The sequence below is a fragment of the Argopecten irradians genome, chromosome 7 (genome assembly GCF_041381155.1).
Source record: "Argopecten irradians isolate NY chromosome 7, Ai_NY, whole genome shotgun sequence".
NCBI lineage: Eukaryota > Metazoa > Mollusca > Bivalvia > Pectinida > Pectinidae > Argopecten > Argopecten irradians.
In genome coordinates, this window is record NC_091140.1 from 22,873,991 (window position 1) to 22,886,129 (window position 12,139).

At 35.2% G+C, this 12,139-nt stretch overlaps 1 protein-coding gene across 2 annotated transcripts in view; it reads left to right on the forward strand.

The window, feature by feature from the left end:
* Positions 1–9,044: 9,044 nt before the first annotated feature.
* The window catches only part of LOC138327883 (uncharacterized), a 39,332-nt gene continuing 36,237 nt past the window's right edge, over positions 9,045–12,139 (forward strand). The window contains exon 1 of one of the 2 annotated variants that reach the window (XM_069274328.1): positions 9,045–9,933. The gene's annotated coding sequence lies outside the window, so the exon portion shown is untranslated. The remainder of the gene's footprint in view (positions 9,934–12,139) is intronic. The other variant, XM_069274327.1, reaches the window with a different exon arrangement.

The following is a 12,139-nucleotide window of genomic DNA, read 5'->3' on the forward strand; positions in this document are numbered from 1 at the left end:
ATCGCTACTTGTCCTAGAGTTCAACATGGATTGTAACCAAATTTGGCCTCGAACATCCTTGGGGAAAGGGAACAGAACTTGTATAAATTTTGGCTTTGACCCCCTGGGGGCAGGAAGGCGGGGCCCAATAGGGGAAATAGAGGTAAATCCTGTAAATCGCTACTTGTCCTCGAGTTCTGCATGGATTGTAACCAAATTTGGCCACAAACATCCTTGGAGGAAGGAGAACAGAACTTGTATAGATTTTGGCTCTGACCCCCCGGGGGCAGGAGGGGCGGGGCCCAATAGGGAAAATAGAGATAAATCCTGTAAATTGCCTCTTGTCCTAGAGTTCTGCATGGATTGTAACAAAATTTGGCCACAAATATCCTTGGGGGAAGGGGAACAGAACTTGTATAAATTTTGGTCCCGACTCCCCAGGGGCAGGAGGGGCGGGGCCAAATAGGGAAATAAGAGGTAAATATTCAAATTTCTTCAGAAAAGAAACAATGAACCTGTATTCAGAACATGACTTGACATTACAAACCAGGTGAGCGATACAGGCCCTCTGGGCCTCTTGTTATTCAGAATATCCGATATTTCTTTAATCGAAAATAGTTGTTATTGTTGAACCAGAATTACAATTTCCAATATCAAAAATTGTTTACTAGTTCCTGATATCAGAAGTAGAATATTCGATATCAATATTACAATTCCTGAATCAATATAAAAACTATAATAAGTAACTTGGATTACCACACTTGTATATGGCAAGCCAAGTTACATTTTATTCAGAGTTTTTAACTTTTTGATTTGGAAATTCTAATTTATGATATCAGAATTACAATTCCAAATATCCTGATTAGAATTCCCGATAACGAAATCAGAATTTTCGATTACATGTATAAATAGAATTAAAAATGATTTGGCTTGCCATACTGTTTAGCCATTTTCTTATGGGAGTTCATTTAAGCATTGATGTTACTATTTTTTAACTTCATAGGGGTATGAAAGAAATTTTGTTTGCAAACTCGTATTTAGAAGAACGACTTGTTCGTGATTTTAGCCATTGAATTTGAAAGGACTATGTATTGTTTGGGCCCTTTCTGGCCCCCAAATCAATCAAATTTTCAAAACTGTTATTTAGTGATTAATTTGTTAGAAATCAATTTTGCTTATTACGAGCATTTTCATTGGCTTAAAAATTTACTTTATCAGTCCATAAAGGAAAAAATGGCGTCGCCGTTTGTGATGTTGCTTCTGATTGGCTGAGATGATGGTGTAATGATTTCATATACAAAAGAGTCCCAAAATGAATTTTTAGTATTGAAGAGATTATTTTTAGTAAATTGAGTTATAAGGATTAATTTGAATAAAAAAAAATATGTTATGGAGATATAACACAAAAATCTGAGTGTATTCTCATCATAAACCGCTTCACAATTTATTTAGAGTACACTCAGAGTTTTGTGTTATATCTCCATAACATAAAACATCTATTCAAGTTAATCCTTAAGTATTTAAATATTTAGTACATACCTGATTCAAATATAATGGTTGTTTGCTAATTTTGCAACTGTAGTTGCCATGGTATTACCCATCACAAAATTATGAAAAAGTAGGAACTTTTAAAGTTTTGGCCATTTTTTGGCTAAGTTTTTGTTTATGAAACTATGGAGCGCATCCTTGAACAAACTTAGCTTTTACTGAGAATATGTATACACTTCCAATACATCTTTAGGCGAAATATAAAGTTTGTCAAGGATGCGGTTCTATGGTTTGTAAAACAAAAGATGGCCAAAATTTCCACATTTTTATGATTTATGCATATTTCGAGTGGTTACCATGGTAACTGAAGCTGCAAAATTAGAAAACTATAATTACAATTAAATTAGGGATGTACTAAATATGTAAAACCAAACAGTTTAAATACTAAATCATAGTTTTGAAATTTTGACGTATTTGTTGCCAGAAGGGACCCAAACCATAGATAGTCCTTTAGTAATGGAAGCACGCGTACGTATACTATAAATTACAGTCGACAATCGTTCCGCTATTACAAGGAGATACAGTGGCGTAGGAAGATGAAACGTCATGGGGGGGGGGGGGGGGGGGGCAAAGGTCCTCAATATTTTGTAACACCCCCCCCCCCCCCCGCCACACCTACAGGAAAAGATTAATTCAACTCCCAAACCATATAATATATGCTTTATGTACATTTTTCATATATCACTAAATTTAATCCTTGTACACATTTATAGACAGTGGGGTCGCTAAAAGGAAATTAACGAATACGCAAATTGGCCAAATTAGCGTGTGAGCGTCGAAGGCGCAAGATTTTGGTGTTTTATTAGGGGTCTGTGCCCCCCGGGATGAGTTTTATGTATTTTGATGATTTTGCGATCGCCCGAAAGCACGAGAAATTTGGTGTTTGGGAGGTCCGGGGGTCTCCCCCGGGAAAAAATTACAATTTCGAATGGCTTAGATGAGTTTTACGATGCATTTTGATGAATTTGCAAGCGCCCAAAGGCGCGCGAGAATTCGGTGTTAGGGGGGTCCGGGGGGTCTCCCCCGGAAAAAAAATTACGATTTAGAATGGCTGAGATGAGTTTTACGATAAAGTTTAATGATTATAAAGCGTTCTTAACATGGTAATTTTTCGATTTAAAGCTACCTGCATTTAGAAATGATAACTGTGTCGTCATAACATTATGGAACCCTCCTCGATCTGAATATACCAGCTTCACACCATCGGTACATTGTTGTGTAACAGAAAAAAATTTGTCTCGCTAAGACATATAAACAAATTAATCTTTTAAAGATGCTCCACCGCCGACAGAACATAAATGATATTAATCATTTGAACAATAATTGGTGTTTAATCGTGTATATATATGCCTAATTAACACAAAAATAATATAAAATAATGTATTTCGCCTTTGGTGCATGCGCAATCATTACTTCATTCCAGATAGGATATAGTGTCACGGAATTTTTTCGGGATGCAATAAATTATTTTTCATGGTTTTAACATGAAGTAAAATTAGAAGCTCAAATTTTTCAATGGTGGTAATGGTGTAAAGTAAGTAACTTTTGTTACTGAAGAAATATACTAAATCGTCTGCTCCTGTTTTATATAGTGAAAAAATACCATTTGTCAGCGGTGGAGCATCTTTAAGAGACATTTCCATTAAACTACAAATGATGGGGCTGACCCCTCGGGGGCCTGAGGGGCGGGGTCAAATGGGGTCAATTTGGCTATTTCCATATAAACGACTTCTTCTCTGAAACTAAGCATGAGATAGCACTCATAATGCAATGGTAGTATCTTTATAGGTTGGGGATTCAAAATTGTACAAATGATGGGGCTGACCCCCGGGGGGCCTGAGGGGCGGGGTCAAAAGGGGCCAATTTGGCTATTTCCATATAAACGACTTCTTCTCTGAAACTAAGCATGGTATAGCACCCATAATGCAATGGTGGCATCTTTATAGGGTGGGGATTCAAAATTGTGCAAATGATGGGGCTGACCCCCAGGGGGCCTGAGGGGCGGGGTCGAAAGTGGCCAATTTGGCTATTTCCATTTAAACGACTTCTTCTCTGAAACTAAGTTTTTTAAATAGTACATAGAATCCCTTGATGCACATTTTTAGTCTAGTTTGTGTGTATTGAAATTTTACAATTTAAGGTTTGACATTATGTGCTTGAACCTTTTAGGAAATGCGCCGCGCACCGGAAAAAATTTCTAGAATGAAGTACGAAAAATGTGCAGGAGGATCCTTTTTCTTTCAAATAAGCTTTTTTTTTTAGAAAATTTCAGTCGGCGAAAATGGGGAGGCAAAAAGACATGTTTGCCCCTTCGCCCCTGACATATATGTAAATGTAATCAGACAGGTGTATTCAAGGGAAGCTTATATTCCAAACCTTAGTCTCAAGTTTTCTTGGCCATTAATTTATTTGTTAAAATGTATGTTACGTGTCCTTATTGTCAATCTAAGAAATCCCAATGACTTTAAAAAGAAATATTTCGAAAGTTGTATTATTTCAAAGGACTGGATTTTGTTTATTTTTTTATCCCGAGATCGTGAACCTGGAACACAGAGGTTACAGGTCTCAAAATAAGAGTTGTCTCTCTTGGACAGAGTCTGTGAGAAGGCCAAGAAAAGCCCCAGCGACTGTCACCAACTCTAATGATCCATGTCTCAAGTCTGTGCCAATTCTGCCAAACCTGCAAAAAAAAAAAAAAAAAAACCAGTCCAAAGTTTGACTTTAGGTTTGTCATTGATAGAGCTACATGTAATATGGAGTATTAAAGGCCCACTACCTTGCCGAAACGGCTTTTAATTCTTAAAATGGGAATGTAACACGAGATTGATAACTTATATATGCAGATAAGCAGAAGTTTTTAGCTTACCATTAATGCTGCACTAAACATCCCCTTGTGAATGTTAATTTAATACCGCTCTTGTCCTAATTACCGCGCGTTAGTTGACTCACAGGCATTTGGTTCTATAGACATTTTTCTAATATATATGTTATATTGTTTCAATGTTACATATATATATATTAAGAAGAGTGTCTATAGAACCAAGTGCCTGTGGTTGACTGTCACTGAGCCAGACGGCAAAATAGTGAAAAACACATTCTCTATTAACATAGATTACACAGGGAATCGTGCGTTTATTTGGAGTTGTAACATCATCTTAGGCATTCGATTAAAAATTTTAATCTATCTTCATAAAAAACTTTTATTTTTTGTTTCGGAAAGGTAGCGAGCCTTTAAATAATGGACCACAATTACGGATTTAAGAACCATTCTGGGAAACTTAACTTTTTTGACCGGTATACTTAAAATACTGTTAATAAAGGCAAAACTGTTTTGCAATGATTATCAAAGTTGTCATTTATTAAAAATGGTGTCAAAGAGTCCTGTAGTAAGCACCACTACTATCCAATCTGATTAAAATCATCTGTTTGTTGAGATTTAGATAGTACATGTATCTATGTCTCTGTTGAGAGGTAGTGGTTAGTAAACGAAGTCATCAGCAGACAATTTTAGCAAAAGCTTATGATGACACAGAATGTTCCCCGATCTCTGTTTCATGCCAAACTTATGAAAGGTAAGGAAAGTGAGCGAAAAATTAACAAATATTGTTTTTAATGGCGAATTCAGCCAACCATGTCGAGTGCATTTAAACCTGATTCACGTTTTACATAATTAAATGAGTTCATATAAGGTTGTATTTTCATACGTGACACGAATGCACAAATTATACACTATATGTACATGTATTAATTAACTTTGAAACCCAGTATATTATGTCAACTTGTGGTACATGACTGGCATCATTTCAACATATCTAGTGCAATTTATTCCATTTCGTATAACCCCTTTAGACTGAATTTTGCACATTTGTATCTCAATTCAAAGGAAATACTATCCAGTCTATACATATTTAATTGATTTGTAAACCATTGTATCTAGTGGCTAGTGAATCGATTTAAACACCCCTTTTCAAAAAGAACAAACTGTTACCGAACAAGGCTGTTACTCAGGTATACCCACGGATTAACGGAAGAAATATGAAAAAGAAAGAAATAAAGATAAAAGTTTATCCTCACGTTCCCTTCGGCTAAGAGATAAGTAGAAATATAACCAACATGTCAGATATAAATCATGTTCTTATTTTGATATTTAATTGATTAAATTCGATCCCGGCAGACCGTTTCTTGCTTTCATACAGTGTCTTTTTCTCAGAACCTAGCAAATCCAAGTATTAGATCGAAGCTTCTATATTCCAATCATACTTTTTTCCAACTAAATTAATGCACTAATTTCCATATCCAAGTATGACAAGAATTGTCGTGAAGCTTAATTTACAGAGGTTCAATTTTGACATTATAACTATCCCAGTAATCTTTGATCACATGATTCTAAATGGGTTTTTACCTTATGGTTGCAATGTTGAAAAAGGCGATACTTTAGCATACCACTGCTCAATTGTTTTGAATGGAGAACTGTGGTAATGCAAGCTAAAATACCATTTATTTCGTTGTCTTTATGAATTGTGTTCATATCCAGTATTACTAACAATGACAATTTTTATTCTCATAAACTGAAGTTTACAGTGCTGAGAATTACAATACATATCAATTTTACATTTAAGTCTGCAACTCTTTATATAGTTACAGTATATATGAATGTTTACAGATAAGATACAAAATAATAGACAAGATGGACATCAAATATTCTTACCAATAGTCTCAAATATTCTTACCAATAGTCTGTGTTATTATAATTATAAATTTAATCAGTGAAATGAGCTAGTTTTCTGTTACATAATTGAATAGAGTATGAAATTCAAAATTATTTTCCTTCTCGAAGTAATATCTAGACAGTAGTTTTTTTTTCTATTTGTACGAATGACTTCATTTTCACATTGAAACAAATAAGTGAATTCATCGCCTACCTCATTTCTAGTACATACATTGCATATTCTTTCCATTCTTGGTTATTTTGCCATCTGCTATATTCAACAGGAAGCTTAAACATTACATGTTCTAAACTTAAATAAGCTACAGCCAGTAAAGGAGGGAGTTCGATAAGATATCTTTCTACAATAATGTCTTGTTTATATATTCTATAATTTGTTCCTTTCGGTGAATCAAATACCCCTTGTCTCCAATTATGTATGAATTTAGTTTTTAGTCTTTGGAAGACTAGTTTTTAACCAATTAACGCTTTCGAGTTCAAGAGAATCAAACATATTTCCAAAATCAATTTCATTTATTATATCATTAATAAAGGTTGTCCATTGTGTATTATAATGGGTTAAAACTTCATTTAGTTTGTTACTAAGTTTATTTTGTGTACTGTCCACTACTTTGGCCCAGTAACTGACTTTAATTCTAACTTTTACATTAATACTCAGTGGGTATCTCCCAAGCTCACCGTATATCATATAACTTGGTATTGAAATTTTGACTTTCAAAGTATGTTTACAAAGTTTGAGATGTAATCTCTCTAATAATTTGAAGTTACACTATCCCCAAACTTCACACCCATACTATATAACAGGTTTCATAACTTTATCAAAAATATCAAGGTTACAATCAATTGAAAGGTTATGTTCTCTGCATTTTGCTTTGACACCATACATTGCTTTAAGGCCCCTTTTATATAATTCTTTAATTATTTACCAGTATATCTCGCAAATCATCTGATTACTAGTATTTGGAAATCATCCATGTTGTGTTTGTCCTTCGTATTACTGGAGTGTCCGAATAAGACAAAACAGTCGTAATTAATTTTTCATCGGTGATTGTGTTTTTATAAAGAATTTCATTTGTTTACAAATATATGTTGTTTACGAAACCAGAGTCTCCAAATCATCGCATTATGTATATGCAGTAAACTGCAACATTTGGCAGAAAGCCAGTTAAAAAGATTGATATTCACTCCTCCGAATTGTAACTAACTAAATTAATTTTTGGTGGAAATAAAGCCCATAGTATCGGAGAGCATAATGCAAAGATATATGTGAACATAAAGCTCATAGTATCGGAGAGCATAATGCAAAGATATATGTGATAGAATCGTGAGTATAAGCCAAATCATATATTCCTGGTTTTGAATAAAGCGCCTTCAATCACCGCCATGTTCAGTGACTTCGGGTTTTGTCGGATTCCTAATCGTATCACGTGACTGACGTTCGACACGACCTGCACGTGGTGAGCCAGGTAACTAGCGTAAGCACACATGTGTTTGTTTACGTTTTCCTTCTGGCCTATATGAGCAAATCATGCTAGTATATGTCCACAGATTGAGTATTTGAAACCTCCAATTTACACATTACCGTAAAATGTTGTGTGTATCAAATATTGTAATGTGCGAACATTATTTTCTTTGTAGATAGAGTCTGATGAGGTCGACCACATATTTTGTTTATGAAAAATTGTTGATATTTTCTCTTGGTTTCACAACTCTCGTTTTACTTCGAGATTGTCGCGACGATGTTCGGAAGAGTTCGGAATGATTCGGCATCTTTCGAGCCTATTTTTCACGTGTACACGTTAAAAAGATTTTTTACTTTTATAATTAAAGATACTTCCAGTGCTGCAACTTTATAAAAAGTGGTAAAATTAGAAAGTTTAAACCTCAGACAGACGGAGAAAAATATGTATAACACTTAAACAGTTTTCTCTATGACAAATAGAGCGAAAGTTATAGACCATACAACTTTAATGTATGAATTGTCCGTGGATCGTCACTGAATCCAAGTAAATATGCATCTAAATATAACTGATCACTATCGTGGATTCTATATTTAGTCTGTTATTTAATAGGTAAACTTCGTCACACAAGGCTACCTCCCCATATCACCCTATTACACCCATCATCACCCACAACCACCGTCATAACAGGGGGACAGGGGTGATTTTAGCCAGAATGTTTTTATCAGCAAACAATAGCAGACCAACAGACAGTATTGGTGAAAGGATTGCACCCGAAAAATAAAAAGTCGTATTCATGTTCACAATTTTCATGATTATTGAAAAATACAAAAATGGGATTTTGTTCAGTTTTAAATGTTGTCCCGTTTGTGGCCTCTCTTGTGATTTATCTACCTACAGCTCGAATTAAGTTAAAATTATATACTAGAAAGCAACAACAAATACTGACCGTAAATCCTATCTTGTCCACGATCGTAAATATCTGGAGATATAAACAAAAAGCCGATTGTCCAAACATGTCAGCTTTACCTCATTACTATAGTTTAAAAACACTTATGATTTTGAAATTATGTGATTTGATGGACGACTGAATCTTTATTTTGATGTCAATCAGATTGATTTTATGGTCCTTTTTAGGATGCTATCCCACATATCATTATGACACTCACATCCGAACCATCACTGCCTAACAATACTTTTCTTTGAAGTGTATGATAATTGTATCGAGATTAATAGTCACTGAGAAAGTTTAAAACACACGACACAACGGACCCGTTTGATTTCGATCACGAAAAGACTCACAGGTAACATGTCTTCAGTGGGTTCCTTTCTCATTAAACGATGCTAGCCACGCAAACTCGAAACTAAATAAATGACAGGAAGCATCTCGTGTCGTCAGACAGGTTTGTGGCGAAGACGAATTTGATGGAGCGGGACGATTTTACTTTTTAAATTCAGTCGTCACGCCTGGCAAGAGACGTGAAAAGACGAATGTCATTTACATATTTAACTTTACGAACTGTCAGCATGAGAGAGTTCAGACATGCTGTTTATCCTGTAAACGCAAGTGAAATAAGAGGCCACCTTGTGGAATTCCTAGTCTGGACGACATTTCTGGGAGACTGGCTTTGAGGGGATGCTAGTGACACAAAGCCAAATCGCACACCTGCCATCAAACTTTTATCGTTCCTTGTTTTTTACGTTGTCAAGCTGACAGATTCATTTTGTTTTGGTCTCAAATCAGTGAAATAACAGCTACCTGGATTAATATGCATTCTGGATGACATGGAACTGATACGTGGATGTTTTTTGTTGTTGAAGGATGCAGTATCAGTAGCTTTTAGCATTCAACCTAATATGAGGAAGTTAACATTACCTGCCTAGAAGTATACCTCGTGGGTCAATGTGACATGAATGGTGCTCCAAAGAACACTAATTTACTGTAAACTTGTGCTCCATTGATACAGTTTCCATTACAAAGTGAACACAGATGGGTCTATGTTCTGCACTGTTACTGAAATAAACACGCATGGATCAACTATAGCTAGTAACCTTTATCTACTAGAATTCTACCCAGTCACCTTATACATGTGCAGCAAACATGAAACCTTCCTTACGATGGATATGAACTTGTATGATTGATGACGATTGAGCTCGGAGCGTCCAATTTCACCTTGGAGTACAGCTGATTTGTAAACAGTCAACGGAGTATTAAAGCAGGTTTGTTACCACTAATGAATTAATTATAAATTGATCAATATATAACCAGTCATTCATTAATTCATTTAACCATTTATTTACATATTTATTACTACACTATTTCATTAATTTATCCCTAGCTAATAAGCTTTTCGTCGATAAATCAAATTAAGATCTCGTTTTTAGCGAATTATGTTCAGTGACTGGCGGTATACGTCTGTAGGGGTACTTTAGAATGTGCAAGTGTTTCCACTATTATAACGAGACACAGCACAAACATACCACAGTCTCCCAAAATATACGGACACTGCACGCAGGAGAGACTGTCCTTAAATGTCACTAGAGTTAATAGAATAAACCAGCAAAACAACCAACGAACTGTATATGGAAACCATCATCATTAGGGACAAAATTAGTGAGCAAGGCACAATCTAGTAAATAACTATGTAGAGAGAAACCATGATGAAACAATATGGAAATATGTTGACTGTGTTGTTTGTATTGAAAAAGTTTCCAATACCAACCCGGAAGTTAAGGATTCACATCGTTTGCAAAATGTTTTCATATCCTTATAAAATTAAGAAAGTGATATTTCTTAATTAGAATCGACCAAACAATGGCCTAATATAACTCGGCTAGTTTTACACGAACCGACTTAGTACCAAGAAATAATACAATAATGACGTCTGCCATACGCAGTTAAACCATGTAAACATAAACCATAATATCTGAAAACAGACTGTTTTTAAATATAATTATTTTGTTGTTCCTGACCGCGCTATTCACTGAAATACCTAGGTATCTCGAAATACTTTGATAATTCGATTTTTATATGGTTCCGTCTACTTCGTGTTAACAAGGTTTGATTTTACATTGTTCTTTGTGATCACTTGATCATCATCAGCGATTCTTACATTATTTAGTCCTTTTGGGCTGTCAAATACTCTGTAAGTCATGCATAGTACTCAACAGGGACATTTATTTTTATTGCGACCTCACCACAAGAGGTGAAATATTCTCTTATCTTAGTCGTGCTTTAACTACGCTTTATGAAACCACGACATATCGAACTAACTGCGACATTAATATGCCACAAGTTGAACGAAGGTGTTACGACTATTAACAATATTGACAATAGGGCAATAGAAATTAATCAAAATGTGTTGAGATATCCCAAGCGGTTACGTTTTAAGTTGCGATGGGGGCGAATATGTCATTGGTTTAAACTTATGGGGATGATCGACCGATGAAGTCAAAGACAACACATGTATCATAAACGAATGGCGTAGAGAAGTCGTTAGTTTGATAAGACTGAGAAACAGATTAACTTTTCGTCGTATTTATTTGCATCAAGCATTGTATATGAAAAATCAAATACATGTTGTGTGAACTCACATTTTCTGGTTAAATGTATTTTGGCAAATGTTTGAAGCCTGCCTTAAAGAAGAAAGGTTTGGTTTGCTTATTAGGTTTACATCCTAATAATTGACAGCCGGGGTCATATAAGGACGGCCTCACATGTGGATAATGTTTTGTCTCCTTGCAATAGTGGAACTTTTTTATAGTTTTGTCTCACTGCAGCACGCCTCCGAAGATACCGAGCAACACATCCCACTCGGTCAGATTATACTGACTACAGCACACCAGTCGTCCCACTCCCTTTATTCCCAGCGGTTAGTAGAGCAAAAAACTACAATTTTTAAGAAGAAAGGTATCGGAAGTTATGTTTGTAAATATTAAAGTGAAGTCTATTACAACTGAAGCTCGGGTATAACAGGGCTTTTATGGAAATAATAAAGCAATCGTTACAGTGAAATAATATCTATATCAATAATATACACAGTCTCTGAAAACACGCATCAGACACTTCACATACGTAACACACGGTATATATGGGAGACTGTCCTAAATTACATTGGCCCCTTTAATTAAATCAAACAAAAACAAACAGTTCTATGATCTGTTCCAGGTTTTTGCTTAAAAGACACGAACAAAGTTATTGACAACGTTATTCACAGGTTAGCTCTGCATACGCCTTTTATGCAGCATACATATTATTAATAAGGTCCGATTTAGATTATAAGAACCTCCAGCATAGCAAGCATGTAAGACAAGAGTAAGGAAAATACAAAGCCAGAAGTATGCTATTGAATTGAAACATAGATGTTCATTGATCGGTGTATGTTCTGGACAGTTCTAATAAAACAGTATTATTTTATCATAAAAG